The following is a 14,857-nucleotide window of genomic DNA, read 5'->3' as shown; positions in this document are numbered from 1 at the left end:
TTTTATCAAGTATATATATGCATTAAAATAAATAAGATATAATAATGATATCCCAACAATATCCATGTTCCAACATGGAACAAACTTTAACTTCACCTGCAACTAGCAACGCTATAAGAGGGGCTGAGCAAAAGCGGTAACATAGTCAAACAACGGTTTGTTAGGAAAGGTGGGTTAGAGGCTTGACATGGCAATATGGGAGACATGATATAATAAGTGGTAGGTAGCGCGACATAAAGATAGAACGAACAACTAGTAAGCAAAGATAGAAGTGATTTCGAGGGTATGGTCATCTTGCCTGCAAAGTTCTCAGAGTTGTCGAATAAAGCTTGATCCTCGAAGGCGTACTCGACAGGTACCTCATCATGTACTCGTCTCGCAGCTCTACCCAAAGCAAGAACACAAGCAATGGAACAACAATCAATCACGGTGCAATGCGCAAGCAACATGATGCAAAACATGACATGATATGCAAGATATGATATGCAATGCATATGCGTGCACCGGAAGGGAAAGAATGAGCAAGGCATCAACTTGGCAAACCAAGTGTGCCGCTGGAAAGATGAGATGATTTTGGTTGAAATCGATATAAAGATCACCGAAAACGGATGCACGCTTTGCAAAAGGCAAGCAAAACAAGAATGATGCCAAACTGCGCTTAACATCATGATGCCACCTAGAATGCAACAAGAAACTAAGCTACTGCACTCCAACGTAGCAACAAAGCATATGGCAGTGATGTACATGAGATGCTTGACAAAACATGAACACTGAGCTACGGCTAAATCACACAAGAACAGGTTCAAACAAGCATGGCAAAAGTGCAAAAGACATCAGCTTCACAGACTAAGTGAAAATACTAACATGTCAAAAACAACATCAGGAAGCCATGTTTAGAGCTAGCAAACAACATGCTACAGGGACATATCATAGCAATACAAGGCATGAAATGAATCTAATAAATGCATAGAACAAAAGTCCCTTACTGATCATGATCCAAAAAGGCACAGAAGATATGATGGCACCCATGTAAACATAGCAAGTTTCATTAACAGTTTCAGACTTGGCAGAAAATAGAGCATGGCATAAACAGAATTATGAAGGCATCTTTGCAAGCTCAAAACACTCGCCACAAAGCATTGCATGACAAAATAAGCATACCTACTGCAAGATGACAAGTTCATGAAGCTAACCATGGCAAGAGAAAATTCATATCATTCCTGGATCACTAGCAACAACCATGACAATATTGATTAAAATGTTAACAATCTTGGCAGGAACATTTTGTAGCAAAAGTAGAGCAAGAACAAGACATTCTAAAAAACTCTATAATTGCAAACAGGGGCATGGATGGATAGAACATAACCATATGTCCAAAACACCCTTACTGAAGATACTCAAAACAAGCATGGATCTCACTGTAGCATCAAGTTTACATGACATCAAAATATTGGCAGAACAAGGACTTAGCAAAATCCGAAGTCCCTGAAAACAGCAATATCACGAAGCCTAGTTTGCATGCTTGTGCTAGTCACCACATAGATCACAAAAATACATGGCAAGCACCCCTGTAAATATGGCATGACATAGTTCAAAACACATGTAGAGCTCATGCCCATATGATGCACACAACAAATGCAACAGAAATGACAAATCATCATAATCTGATAAGTAGCAGTAGTAAACATTTTATAGCACTCTTGCATCAATGATTAGGGCATCAAGATGAACTTAAACAAGCATGCCACAATGGAATGAAAAAAAGAGCATCTCACAATGAATATTTTAATATACCATATGCATAAAACGGAGCTACAGTCACCAAGATATGAAAGGTCAAAGGAGGCATAAAAATATCAGGATCCAGGGACTAGGTAAAAAAAGGTGAGCGAAGGATAGATATAGGATGCTCGGGCAAGATTTAGCAGAGGCTCACCCTGGGCTTCAGCCCGGTTAGGAGGGGAAGAAGAGTGGGCCAATGGACGCGGAATTTGGGCCTGGCCCAGCGCGGGGCCGCGGTCAACAGCGATGGCGGATCGGGGCTCCTCCCGACCCCGCACGGCGGCGGCGGTGCACACCGGTGCTCCGGCAACGGCGGGCTGTTCCGGTGAGAGGAGGAGACCGGAGAAGGGTGGATCCGGAGGAGCTCGTCCGGATCCGGCGGTTGACGAAGGCCGGCGAGGTCCCACGGGGCGAAGACGGCAGATCGACGCGGGGCGACGAGCTCGCCGGCGAGGTCGCGTGGTCGGCAGCGGGGAATCGAGCATGGTTCGGCGAGGTACTGGCGACCAGAGGCGGAGGGCGGCGGAGCGCTGGGCGGAGGGCGGCGCGCTCGGGCGACGTCCGGTGACGCGGAAGCCGAGGCGGCGGGCGACGAGCGGCGGAGACGGCGGAGTCCGGCGATGCTCCGGCGACGGCGGAGACGGCTGACGGGCGGTGCGGGCGGCGATGAACGGGCCCGGCGGGCCACGGATGGGCTCACGGGCCCGCGCGGTGGAGGAGGACGGCGGCGACACATGGTGGCGCGCGAGTGGAGGAGGGAGGCGGTGGTGCTAAGGTGGCGGCTTCGGATTGGCCAGACGACGCGGAGGCGGACACGTCCGGTGGCGGTGGAATTGTTCGATGGCGCGGGGAGGAGTGGATCTAGGGTTTCAGGACCCGGAAATTGGATGGGGTGCACATATTTATAGCTAGAAGGAGGTAGGAGTGTCCAAATGAGGTGTAGTTTTCGCCCACACGATCGTGATCCAACAACGAAGGACATGGAAGTGGTTTAGATGGGTTATTGGGCCGTTTTGGAGGGGTGTTGGGCTGCAACACACAAGAGGCTATCGCGGTTACTCGGTTAACTGTTGGAGCATCAAACGGCCTCCAAATGGAACGAAATTTGACAGGCGGTCTACCGGTGGTGTACCAAGGCCACTTGGCAAATCTTGGTCCATTCCGAGAACGTGTAACACCCGCTCATGAAAAGAGACAAGAGGGGTGCGCCGGTGCACGTGGGAGTGTCGGATTGCGAAACGGGCAACGGGGAAAATGCTCGGATGCATGAGACGAACCCGAATGCAAATGTGATGCACATGATGACATGATATGAAATGCATGACATGAACAAAAGCAAAAAAAAAACACAAAACCCAACCACAAAGGGAATATCATATCGCATCTCCGGAAAAGGCAAGAGTCGGAGATACAAATATGGAAAGTTGTATCCGGGGCGTTACAATGCACATCTCAGCATGCATCCTCTCTACGTCGCCATGCTGCAGCACAACCCCTTCCGCACGGAGCAGCGTAGCGAGTACCTGCTCCATCCCAATATCACCACCTGACGTGGGCGCGTCCACTAGTTCATCCGCCTGTTGCGCGTTACGTGCGCTGCATGCTGCATGGGTGCAACTGCCCTCTGATAGGCACACTTGGAAAGTTTGCATGGCCTCCACCTTCCCATTTTGTCCGCACCTGCATGTGCTACTCCCCGACTCGTGAGACGGCGATTCCAACGCAGCCCAGGAATCTGCTGCAAAGCTGGCTCTGTCCTCTTCCAACGGTCCCACCAGGGAGATACGGCAGGATCCTATTTGTATGGAATCGCAGCAGCACACACCCCCAGCATCCACCTGATCCCCAAACCTGATAATCTCAGGCATACCTCCAGTCCTGTTGGCCCACGCCCATCTCATCAGCTGCACCGAGGCAGGGGAGACAGGTTGTTCCTCCACCCGATCCGCGCTCCCGCTGGGCCCTACCTATGCTGGATGACCAAAAGAGGCGACAGGCGACCTGGACTGCTCCATAATTGGCTGCCAAAAAGCCGCATCTTCACTTGGCCCCATAGCAGGGCCCAAGAGAATCCCCGTGACGGCAGCCATGCGGCTGTTGCTGACCGGCGTGCTGAACGGAACCGAGGCGATTTGAACCTGCCGCCCTGCCAGTGGCGGCACCACCGTCGACGACCCAACCATGCTTTCCGAATAATCCCCAGCACCAACAGCGCCCCTCCCGGGCCTGTCCATACCACCTCCAGGCGGTGCATCATCGCTCCCAGATGAAGGCGATGTCGACAGCGGCGGCGGTGGTGGAGGGGGGGTGGCGCCAGCCTATCCGGGCTCCGTTCCCCTGCCTAGCGCTCCGCTCCGGCCACCACTCCGGCGTCGGCGGCCACCATAGCACCGTCCCCCGCTCCGGCAGCGGCGCCCACCCCTCCCATCGACGCTATGGCTTCTCGAGTCTCCCTCTTTGGCTCGTCCTCGTCAGGATCTGGCTTGTCGTCCCCCCCACGTCACGGGCGCTTTCCCCTCCCCGCCAACCTCCTCCTTGCCTGGTTCTGCCCCCGTCTCCCTCGGTGCGGCCACGCACCCAGCTCTGCTCCATCGTGGTGCCGCCGGTCCTGGGCACGACCTTTGGCCCCATAGTCCAGGGCGAGGCGTGCTACCTCTTGAGCATGCATTGGTTTTCCCTTGAAGAGGAAAGGGTGATGCAACAAAGTAGCGTAAGTATTTCCCTTAGTTTTTTAGAACCAAGGTATCAATCCAGTAGGAGACAACGCACAAGTCACCTAGTACCTGCACAAACAATCAAGAACCTTGCAACCAACGCGATAAAGGGGTTGTCAATCTGAAAGTGCGTTATATCGACTAGAGGGGGGGGGGTGAATAGGCAATTTTTATGAAAGTCTTCAAAATGTGGAAGTTTCGAAGACAAACGATAGAAATAAACCTATTACCATGCAGCGGAAGGTAGACTACACTAGGCAAACCATAGTCAAGTATTCAATGGAGTGAAGGCACAATGACTAATAGCAGCAATGTAGTAGGATCAGGTAGGAAGATATTATGAAGCCAAACAGAACACGCAGTCACTCAGTGAAGACAAAAGATAGTGCAATCATACAATGACTTCACAAGGACCAACAGTAAGTAAAGGGAAGGGAAGGATGAAACCAGTGACTCGTTGAAGACAATGATTTGTTGGACCAGTTCCAGTTGCTGTGACAACTGTACGTCTGGTTAGGGCGGCTAGGTATTTAAACCTGAGGACACACAGTCCCGGACACCCAGTCCTGAACACGCAGCTCAGGACACCCAGTCCTCACCGTATTCCCCTTGAGCTAAGGTCACACAGACCTCGCCCAATCACTCTGGTAAGTCTTCAAGGTAGACTCCCAAACCTTCACAGACTTCGTTCACCGGCGATCCACAATGTCTCTTGGATGCTCAGAACGCGACGCCTAACCGGCTGGAGGATTCACAGTCCTCAAGTGTAATAAGTCTTCAGATCACACAGACAAGAAGACTTAAGTGATGCCTAACACTCTTTGGCTCTGGGTGGTTAGGGCTTTATCCTCGCAAGGAATTCTCTCTCAAAGGCTTCGAGGTGGGTTGCTCTCAAACGACAAAAGCCGTACTCTAACTCTGAGCAGCCAACCGTTTATGGTTGTAGGGGGTGGGCTATTTATAGCCACTAGGCAACCCGACCTGATTTGTCCGAAATGACCCTGGGTCACTAAGGAACTGACACGTGTTCCAACGGTCAGATTTCAAACTCACGCGGCAGCTTTACTTGGGCTACAAGCAAAGCTGACTTGTCCGACTCTGGACAAGTTTCGCTCTCATAGTCTTCACTCGAAGACATAGGTTTTGGTTAAGCATCACTTCAGTCATTCTGACTGGTTCACTTGGACCCCACTTAACAGTACGGTGGTTCCTATGACTCAACAAAGAAGAAACAGAACTACAAAAGATCTAAGTCTTCGAGCTCCATAGGCTTCATGCGATGTCTTCTCTTGTCATAGTCTTCAATGAGAATATCTTCATATACCACCTTTGACATCAATGTCTTCATACATTTTTAGGGGTCATCTCTGGTAGGAAAACCGAATCAATGAGGGACTTCTACCTGTGTTATCCTGCAATTCTCACAAACACATCAGTCCCTCAACTAGGTTTGTCGTCAATACTCCAAAACCAACTAGGGGTGGCACTAGATGCACTTACAATCTCCCCCTTTTTGGTGATTGATGACAAACTAGTTGAAGTTTTCAACGGGGAATATAATATGTGAAATTGTAAAGGATAAGGAATTGTCTTCATAAGTTGCAAGGGCTCCCCCTGAAGATGTGCATATAAGTAATTTGCTTTTGGAATGCAAATGCACATGGCAGGTTGTGCTTGTGGAGATCCTCTTCAACTTATGATGACAATCCACTATGCATGTGAAGGTATGTGAAGATAATGACATGCATAATGGAAAATGGACGTCTGCAAAATGATCTAAGTGCGGAATTTATCGTCGCACATGCGGAATTTATCATCGCATCACAAAGTGGCAAATAAGTAGCAGACGACCATCGAGTTTAAGTGTTACAACTCAAAGAACCAAATGTATCAAAACGAGAGTTGTAAACACGAAGCAAAATATAAAGCACCCGCCCATATGGACCCGCTTGAAGACTATCAAACTCATATGCTTCTCCCCCTTTTGTCAGTAAGGACCAAAAAGGTTTGAAGACATAGAGCATCTACTCGTTCCCATGAAGAGTAGGTGAAGCAGCAGGGTCGTCGGTGGTGTTCGGCGGTGCAGAAGAACTTGGAGCAGTGTCGAAGCGTGCTGAAGGAGGTGGCGGTGAAGTGGCATCGTCTTCATCCTCGATCACTCTGGCATTCACAGTTGCAGCAGAGGAAGAGAACTCAGAGTCTTCAAGAGATGGAGTTCGTCGCAGCACGGCCCTTCGAGGAGGTGTGGAGTCAAACTTGAAGCGTTCAGAGAAGCCATCCTCTTGAAGATCATCTTCAGAGCACATCAGCGTCAGCCCTTTCCATGTGCGTCGAGAGGTTTCATGGGCAACAAAAGCATTCTTGGTGGCAAGATTGCGAATGCGGTTGACATCCACCAAGAGGCTTTGCATTTGGCGCTTCAGCCAGTCATGATGCCTATCCTGTTTCTGATGAAGAGCCACCAGAAGCTCTCGGTCATTAAGAACACGAGTGCGCTTCTTGGGTCGTTGGGCAATTGTGCTGTCGGTGGCTTCAGTAAGGGCAGGATGTGGTGCACGTGTAGTTCCAGCCAAAGGATACACACGAGTGACTGCTTCAACTCCTTCAATGTTCTGAGAAAAACTTTGATGCTCCGCATTCTGAAGACTTAGAGGTTCCTTGGCAGGCTCAGGATAAATGGCTTCAACAGACATATCCACATCAGGCAGAAAGATCCGATGATTGCGAGCAGATGGCTGATATGAGATAGCGGAGTGGAGTTTAATCAGCCGCATTATCCATGGAGCGTAGAACTTCAAGCCAAAAAGATCAGAGCCTGATGCAGCAAGTTGGCGGATGAAGAAGTCCTGTGCATTGAAGCATTTGCCATGAAGAATATAGAAGAACAAGGTCTTCATTGCACCTTCCAACTTGGCATGTGGAGAGTGTCCTTTGATGGGCCAGAGAGTTCGCCTTATGATGTGATAAATAGTCCTTGGCAGATACTCAAGGTCTTCAACAAAGAACTCTTTGGGATATGCAGCATCTTGGGGCAATGGCTTCATCATACTGAGCATCTGACTCATGTTGGGTTCAGGCTTCTGAAAGATGCTCTCCACAGCTTCACTGTGAAGTTGACAGCCAGATTTCGTAGAGATCGCCAGGAGTGGGTAGACCAGTGAGCTCAATGATGTCAAAGGCTTTGGCTTCGTGATGAACGTTTCCTGTCATCCACTCCAGGACCCAAGTCTTCGGATCTCTGTTGTACCCGCGGATGTGAAGTGTGGCATAGAATTGGAGCAGCAACTCTTCATTCCAATGCTCTTGGTCGGTGACGAACGGCAGCAATCCAACCTCTTTGAAGCAATCCAGAGCTTCTTCCAGACAGGGCAGACCAGCTATTGCTTCAATGTCAAGACGCTTGTGTGGGAAGATGCGACCTTGATTGTATAGAATGCAGGAGTAATAGCTTCGCTGCGGATAGCTCCAGAACCGATCAGATGATATTCTTTCCCTTGAGTAGGGGTTCCTGGAGCTATTGAAGAAAGTGTTGTCTGCTTTGAAGCCATTGACATTGAAGGATCCAGGTGCTGATGCAGGACCTGGAAACCTGGGCAATCTTGGGATTGGCTTCTGTACCTGAGGCCTGTGCTCAACATGATAGTCGAACTGAGGACCAGCAGCAGGCGCAGGAACAGAAGCAGTGGGATCAGTGGCTTCGCTGACTTCTGGTGCTTGGGTTGGTGAAGGCTCCACATTAGCTTCAGCCATGACAGCGTCAGTGGCTTCATTGGTGTTGGTGGTGGCAGCCTCAAGATTCTCAACCTCCACTTGACGAGCTGGAGGGTCGGTCACAGTCACGTTCTCCTCGAGAACAGCTTCTTGGTGGGACGGGGGAGTAGCAGCTTTTGGGGTTTCTTCTTCATCGGCTGATGCAGCCGGAATGTCTTCAGCAGCTTTAGCTTCAGACTCAGAGACTGGAGGCCTTGGTCCTTTGCGAAGCCTGCGTAACGCTGGCGACGCCTGTGGAGTTGGAGTTGGCTGGGCCTCAAAGTCTTCTTCCTCTTGTGCTTGTGGGCGATCAGCCCATGATGCATCCTGAGCAATTGGCGTCAGAGGACGACCAATGCTGATGAGTTCGCTGTGCGTTAGCACAGGCGATGATACCTGTTGGTGCTCGAGCTGAGGAAGAACTGCATCATCTTCAACATGGTCATGGTGACCAATGTCTTCAGCAGCGATGGGATCAGCTGCTGGAAAGTCTTCAGCTTCATGAGCCTCTGTGAAAGCAGGCTCATGGACAGTCAGTTGACGTTCTTGAGGTTCAGCGTCAGGGCGAACCATGGAGATGGGTTCAACAATCAAGGGCTCTGTGGGAGCAGCCCGTTCCTTCTTGGTCTTCCTCTTCTTCTTGGAGGGAGCAGTAGCAGAGGCTTCAGGATGTTTCCTCTTCCTTGCTTCAGCCTCAGCAGTCCTCGTCTTCTTCAGCTCTGAAGCGGTTGACCGGGCCTTTGGCTTCGAGCCAGTCATGCTAGTTGGGAAGACAATGGGATCTGCTTCCTGCCTTGGTGCGTTGGGTTCGGCCACAGTGGGCTTCTTCTTCTGCTTAGCAGCCATCCTGGGATCAATGCCCGGATGCCCAAGGGCCTTGCGCTTCTCAGCCTCGTTGTAGCCTTGCACACACTTGTCAGCCAGGCTCTTCATGCGCTCCCGAGAACCCTGAGCTTCTGCGTGTTTCTTGAGAAAGGCTTCTTTGAGCTCATGCAGCATGATCTTGAAGTTCTTGACCTCTTGCACACTGAGCTTGGCCATATGCTTCTTGAACTGAGCCTTTTCATAGTCAATCTTTTGCTTCAGTTCGACGATGCGCTGAGCGAGAGCTAGCTCTGAAGCAATGGCGCCATGGAAGGCGACACTGAGGCCAATGGGTAGTTGCAGATCTTCGAAGCTGATGTTGGGCGTGTCAAACCACTCATCAATGAAGTTGTGGATGATTGTCACGTCAAAGAGAGGCAGATCATTGAAGATTTCTGCTTCTTCTTTGCTCTTGATGAGTTGCTCAAGAGCGTCATCTGCAAGATCTTCATCACTGGACAGATCAATGGCATCGTTTCGCAGAATGGCAGCAGCTGTCAGTTCTTGGCCGGTGTGTGGCAGAGGCATCTTGACCTTCTGGGGCTTGGAGATGCGTGACAAATCTTCAGACTGCACACTGTCTTCAGGAGGTGCAGTGGCCAGTGGCTTCGCCCGTGAGATTTTTGGTGCAGAGGCAGGCTTTGAAGCTTTTGGCTGCTTCAGCTTCTTTGGCTTCGGCGCTGCAGGCGCTTCATCTGATTCAGCGTCATCTGCAGGCTCATTCACGGCAGTCCCTTGAACCACGATATGGGTGATGAGACCTTCAAGGTTGTAGAAGGGCCCAAGAAGATTGGGTTCAGCTTCGCGAGTTCCATCGGCACGGGGAGCAGAGGGACCAGGGTTGAAGTCTAATCCCAAAGACTTCTTGTTCTGCTTCGCTGAGTTCTTGGCAAACTGGAAGTTGCGCTTGAACAGATTGTCGTCACGGCACCATAGTAGTGACGATGGGTGTGCATCTGCAGGCTGTGGCCCACGGACCATGCAGGGATAGAAGCCTTGTTCAATGGCTTCTTCTCTGGACCTGGGTTGAAGATTCTTGTATAGGATGTCTCCCCACGGTCGCTTGATGGCATTTTTCTCAGCATATTCTTGGGTCACAAACCGGTATTTGAACCATTGTTCTGCCCAATATCTTCGAATCCACTGGATTCGGGTCTTGCGCTGATTATAATCCTCTTCAGGATCTGTCTTGTAAAGTTCTGAGAGGTCATCAGGCAGATCTCTTGATGTTCCGCCACGATGCTGTCTGCCTCCCTTCCTTGCAGATTTCTCTGAAGCCATGAATTTTAAACTGAAAGGCTTCAATACGTTCAAAGGCTTCAAAGGTTTTCGCTTGCTGGACAAACAGGAACTGGCTTCGGGAGAATTTATATGATGCTGTAAGATTCTGCAAATGAATGCAGACTATGAGAACCAAGGGATTCTCCCACGGACATGTACCTGTGACAGCATTAAGGTGCGAGGGAAGGGGAAGAGGTCATATGCATTCTCAGAAGATTTTGAAGATAAATCAGTTTAGAAGACATTGACCTCATCGTGCGAAGACATTCACTCATAGATAAGGAGTTGGTTCCAGATTTGTACGAATCCAGGATCAGTACAAGTGAGGAATCTAACTACTTTGTGAAGCATAAGTGAATATACTAGGCATGTTATGAGATGCAGTATGAAAGAGATCCAACTTGTGTGAACAAAAACTGCTTGTGGTAGAAAGTGACGAAGCTATAGGATCAAAGGGGCCGTAAAAAGGAAGTTTTATTTACCACACGAAGAACTGCTAGACGGAGTGGAAGAGGAGGCCGAGCAGTTCAATCGTCCGTGCCCCAACTTGGCGACGGAGGACACCTACGGCGACGGCGGAGAAGATGATGTCCGCGGTCGGCGTGAAGACGGCGTCGGAGAGGTTGCGGCAGCGAAGCGCTTCGTCGCCGGCGTCGTCGAGGGCTAGCGGTGGCGCTAGGGTTCGTGCGAGAGTGGAAGAAGAGATAATGACTGCGGTGAGGCGTGTATTTATAGGTACAGGGGCGACACAGTGTTATTACACAGGTGCCCCTGGCGATTCACATCTGAGGAACACGTGGCCATCATGCAGCATGTCGGAGGTTGTTCCACGTCCCACGCACGCCTGGATTGTCGGGTGGTCGTTCCCACTTCTCCGGGTTTCAGGTGAAGGAATGAGCATTGAAAACGGACTTAATGTTTGTCTCTGTATCTTCTGCTGACAAGGACGCAGAGAAGACATTCGACAGTTTCAATAGAATGCATATGACTTGGAGAGATAGAGTTTGAGATAGAAAGCATAGAGAGGTTAGGGTCCAATCACATTCACTTAGTTCAAAAGACTCAACATGAAGACATAGCTATAAGTGAATGCTGTAGAGGACAGAACACTAGTATATATATATATATTCAACATAGTGAAGATAATCATGAAGACATGTTGAAATTGAAGCCAAACCAAATGTGAAGACATAGCAAATGTAACGCCATGAGTGAAACACTTCAAACAGAACCTTTGGTGGTGGCGTTACCCACCGTATAGGAAGTATTAGACCCAGACACGGCGCACAATTATCGTGGCGTTCCAAAGTCAAATTCCACATTAATGTATTCACACTTAGAATGTATGTCTTCATTGATTGAAGATATACTTTACTTCGTGTGTTGCACATCTAAGTCATCAATATGCATAAGTGTTAGGATGTGTGCCTGATCACATGACATTTGAGGATTCCAAGATATTTAGCTCACACCGTAACTTGCAAAATCTCTTCTCATCCAAGGGCTTGGTGAAGATATCTGCCAATTGCTCTTCAGTGTTGACGTGTATGATATCAATATCTTCCTTCACAACATGATCTCTGAGAAAGTGATGACGAATTTCAATGTGCTTTGTCTTCGAGTGCTGAACTGGGTTGTTGGCAATCTTGATGGCGCTTTCGTTGTCGCAGTAGAGTGGCACTTGCTTCAGATGAATGCCATAGTCCTTGAGTGTTTGCTTCATCCACAGAAGCTGAGCGCAGCAAGATCCAGCAGCAATGTATTCAGATTCAGCAGTGGAGAGAGATACACAGTTCTGCTTCTTTGAAGACCAACATACAAGTGATCGTCCCAGAAAATGACATGTGCCTGATGTAGACTTGCGATCCACCTTGTCACCAGCATAATCAGCATCCGAGAATCCAACCAGATCAAACTCTGAGCCCTTTGGATACCATAATCCTAGAGTTGGGGTGTGAGCCAAATATCGAAGAATTCGCTTCACAGCTAAGTGATGCGACTCCTTTGGTGCCGCTTGGAATCGAGCACACATGCAAACACTAAGCATAATATCTGGCCTAGATGCACATAGATAAAGTAAAGAACCAATCATGGAGCGGTATACCTTTTGATCGAACTCTTTACCATTGTCGTCGGGACCCAGATGATGTTTGGCTGGCATTGGCGTCGTGAAGCCTTTGCAGTCTTGCATACCGAACTTCTTCAGGCAATCTTTGAGATACTTCTCTTGAGATATGAAGATGCCGTTGCGTTGCTGTCGTATTTGAAGACCGAGGAAGAACTTCAGCTCTCCCATCATGGACATCTGATATTGCTCTTGCATCATATATCCAAACTCTTCACTGTACTTCTGATTGGTGCAGCCGAAGATGATGTCATCCACATATATTTGGCACACAAACAGTTCACCATCATATGTCTTCGTGAAGAGAGTGGGGTCGAGGGAACCAGGTATGAAGCCTTTGCTCTTCAGGAAGTATTTGAGTGTGTCATACCAAGCCCGAGGGGCTTGTTTGAGGCCATACAGTGCCTTGTTGAGCTTGTATACCATGTCAGGATGTTTTGGATCTTCAAAGCCAGGCGGTTGTGCAACATACACTTCTTCTTCAATCTTGCCATTGAGAAAGGCGCTCTTCACATCCATTTGATATAGAAGTATGTTATGATGATTTGCATAGGCCAGCAGTATGCGTATGGCTTCAAGTCGAGCCACAGGAGCAAATGTTTCATCTAAGTCAATCCTTCCACTTGAGTATATCCTTGAGCAACGAGACGAGCTTTGTTTCTGACAACTTGACCATGCTCATCTTGCTTGTTGCGGTATATCCATTTGGTGCCTATTATATTGTGCTTCCGAGGATCAGGACGCTTAACCAGTTCCCATACATTATTCAGCTCAAACTGTTGAAGCTCTTCTTGCATAGCTTGAATCCATTCAGGTTCCATGAAGGCTTCTTAAACTTTCTTGGGTTCTGTTATTGAGACGAATGCGAAGTGCCCACAGAAATTTGCTAGCTGAGTTGCCCTTGAATGAGTGAGCGGACCAGGTGCATTGATGCTATCAATTATTCTCTCAATCTGCACTTCATTGGCAACACGAGGATGTACAGGGCGAAGATTTTGCTCTTGCTAATCATTGTCATTGTTAGTGGGATTGTCTTCAGGCTGAGCATTGTCTTCAGGTTGATCAGGTGCGGAGATGATAAGTTCCTCTTCAGGTTGAGCTTCAGAGGGTATGATTTCTCCAGTTCCCATTAGCTTGATTGATTCGCTGGATGGAACTTCATCTAGCACATTTGGCAGGTGCTCTCTTTGTGAACCGTTAGTCTCATCAAACCGCACATCCACTGTTTCAACCACTTTATAATGAAAGAGATTGAAGACTCTGTAGGAGTGCGAATCCTTTCCATATCCAAGCATAAAACCCTCATGTGCTTTTGGTGCAAATTTTGAAGTGTGATGTGGATCCTTGATCCAGCACCTGGCGCCAAATACTCTGAAGTAACTGACATTTGGCTTCTTGCCAGTAAGGAGCTCATAAGATGTCTTGTTCAGAAGCTTGTGAAGATAAACACGATTGATTGTATGGCATGCAGTATCAATGGCTTCAGGCCAGAATTTTCTTGGAGTCTTGTATTCATCAAGCATCGTTCGGGCCATCTCAATGAGTGTTCTGTTCTTGCGTTCGACGACGCCATTCTGCTGTGGCGTGTACGGAGCTGAGAATTCATGTGTGATGCCCAAAGTATCAAGATATGTATCAAGGCCAGTGTTCTTGAATTCAGTGCCATTGTCACTTCTGATGTGCTTTATCTTGGCGCCATAGTTGTTCATTGCTCGATTGGCGAAGCGTCTGAAGACATCCTGCACTTCAGTCTTGTAGAGGATTATGTGCACCCAAGTATATCTAGAATAATCATCAACAATGACAAAGCCATAGAGACAAGCAGTAGTAGTAAGAGTTGAGTAATGAGTGGGACCGAAAAGATCCATGTGGAGCAGTTCGAAGGGTCGAGTGGTTGTCATGATTGTCTTCGAGGGATGTTTGGCCCTCGTCATCTTTCCTGCTTCACAGGCACCGCATAAGTGATCTTTCTTGAACTTGACGCCCTCGATGCCTATGACATGCTTCTTCTTTGCAAGGGTGTGGAGGTTCCTCATGCCAGCATGCCCTAGCCTCCGATGCCAGAGCCAGCATTCTGAAGCTTTTGCTAGAAGACATACGGCAAGCTGTGGTCCTGCTGAGAAATCTACCACGTACAAATCATCTTTCCGATACCCTTAAAAAACTAGAGACTTGTCAGATTCTATTAGAACAAGGGAGCGATATTTTCCAAACATTACGATCACGTTCAAATCGCAAAGCATTGAGACAGACATTAAGTTGAAGCCAAGGGATTCAACAAGCATGACTTTATCCATGTGTTGATCCTTTGAGATTGCAACTCTACCTAGACCCAATACCT

The sequence above is a fragment of the Triticum aestivum genome, chromosome 1A (genome assembly GCF_018294505.1).
Source record: "Triticum aestivum cultivar Chinese Spring chromosome 1A, IWGSC CS RefSeq v2.1, whole genome shotgun sequence".
NCBI classification, from domain to species: Eukaryota; Viridiplantae; Streptophyta; class Magnoliopsida; order Poales; family Poaceae; genus Triticum; species Triticum aestivum.
Note: the sequence above shows the minus strand (reverse complement) of the source record.